The sequence below is a fragment of the Penaeus vannamei genome, chromosome 24 (assembly GCF_042767895.1).
Source record: "Penaeus vannamei isolate JL-2024 chromosome 24, ASM4276789v1, whole genome shotgun sequence".
NCBI classification, from domain to species: Eukaryota; Metazoa; Arthropoda; class Malacostraca; order Decapoda; family Penaeidae; genus Penaeus; species Penaeus vannamei.
The window spans coordinates 29,023,885-29,026,384 of record NC_091572.1 but is presented as its reverse complement, the minus strand read 5'-3'; positions in this window follow the sequence as shown (position 1 = coordinate 29,026,384).

Here is a 2,500-nt window from a genome sequence, read left to right as displayed (position 1 = left end):
AAATGTTTTTAACGAGACTCGGGCAATTTTGGAAGCCAAGAATATTACCCGATTCGAAGTGTTTTCTTTTTTTTGGGGGGGTAGGGCTTCGATGATTAAAGTTTGCATCTTTAATTTCGTGTATTATTGTCTTGGTCCGAGACTTTCATATTATTTTCTTTCTATTACAATTTTTCTTTTACTTTTTTTCGTATCTTCGCCACTGTCGTAGTCAAATTTATCTAATCAACATATTTATTTAATGGGAAGCGTGCTGCTAATCGTCCTTTTATGCAGCGGGGTACATAAAGGAGAGAAGAAAAGCACAAATTGATCACCTCATCTGCCGGAAGTCATCTTTGGATCGTCCGATAAAATCTTTCTCCTTGTGATGACCCTTACGTCCCCTTGGAAGCGGCAATGCAGTCTTTGAAGTGATGAATTAGTCTTCTGATGACTTATTTGTCGGAGTCATCGCCAAACCCAAAAGCTCCCGTTACTGACTGAACTAATTCCCTGAAGGTAATATGTCTTTCTCTCTCTTTCTCTCTTTCTCTCTCTCTCTCTCTCTCTCTCTCTCTCTCTCTCTCTCTCTCTCTCTCTCTCTCTCTCTCTCTCTCTCTCTCTCTCTCTCTCTCTCTCTCTCTCTCTCTCTCTTTCTCTCTCGCTTTTTCTTTCTCTTCCCCTTTTTCTAATTTAGGGACGTTCCCTGTCTGGTATGGATTTTATATATTTTCATTTTCTTTTTTTATTTTCTTTTTTAATCAAGGAAAGTTTGGAGTATGTTGCATGATTGATGCTGAATCTGAATTCTAATTCAATGTATATATTAAATCCTTTTGTATTTGTTTTATGTTTGTTTGTTTTTTGTCTCTTTTTTAAGCATGACATAATTTACATCACATTCGATGGTATTAAAAATGGTTGCGTAAAAGTAATGATAAATATAAATAATTTTAAGCGTAGTGACGGCAAAAACACATTGATAATGGGAATGATATTATGATATTATTGATGAATAGGAATTAAATTGTTATAATATAATAACTACAACAAGATACAAAAATGATCAAACTAATGATGATTTTAACGGTAATAAATCCATGGTGTTCATGTCAAACTAAGAATCATAAAGAAAATGATAAAGAAAATTTGACCCAGTATTACTGCTGCCAATATCGATGCAAATCATACGTAGTGAAGGATACATGAACACAAGCAGAAACACAGTAACATGCACACAAAAATGAAGATGAAAATAGCCACGATAAGAATTTAAAATAATCGTAACGTTTCGAACTGTTCACGACTTCCTCTTCAGACAAGACCGAAATGTTGTCTGAAGAGGAGCTTGTGAAGAGTTTCATAAGGTTACGATTATTTTCAATTCTCATTGTGACTATTTTCATTTTCATTAAACATACATATATCTGCCGACATAAACGGATACCGTGGCTCCCATAGTCTTTATATATGTGTCTTTGTGTGTAAATGTCTATGTGTTTTTCCGTGGCTGTCGTATGTGTATAAGAACGATAGACAGATGATAATTGAGTTTAAAGAATCACTCTTCATGGAAACCTGATGGCCATTCATCTGAAACTAATTTAAGTTCAGTATTTACAAGGTTGCGGAAAACTGTTGCGTTGACAGGAAATTGATTATGATAAAAGCGAGAGAGAAAAAGAAGGAGATAGAACATGGAGAGACAGAGACAGGTAAGCTGAGGAAAAAAGAGTAGGAGAGAGAGAGACAAACATAGAGAGAGACAGAGAAGAAGAGAGGGAGAGAGAGAAAGAGAGCGACAAAGGGAGAAAAAAGTGAATAAATGGGAAGAATAAAACGCGAAATCCAAAAGTATTTCTTTACCTGTACATCCATACTTGATGTTGACAAAAGCGTTGTGCTAAATTGATAGAGGATAAAGTGAATAGATAAAGCAGAGAATAGTTGGGCTGGTATTATATTTATACCATCGGTTTTCCCTTTTATGGTCTTATTGCTGTGGGATATGTTTCGTCAGTTTATCATTTGGTTATCTCAGTGCTAATCTATTTCCATTTGAATAAATTTATTCAATTTTAATATATTTCTATATATCTATCTATGATATACAGGCACAGGCACACAGACACACAAAAGCACACTCACTCTCACACACACACACACACACACACACACACACACACACACACACACACACACACACACACACACACACACACACACACTACGGTGCAGTGGTATGGAACCCACACTCATACAGGAACACTGACAAACTGGAAGGAGTTCAAAACGGAGCCACGAGAGGGTCTCCATCGCTAGGAGATATGAACTACGAAGACAGACTAAGGAAAGCAGGGCATGATTATACTTTATAACTATGTTACAGGGAGAGTGAAGTTAGATAAGGATAACTTTATAACTCAGAACCTAAGAAGCACGAGACGACACAGTGAAAAGATCAAAGTAAAAAGAGGCAATAAGGATGTTTAAAAGTTTAGTTTTCCAAACGGAACTA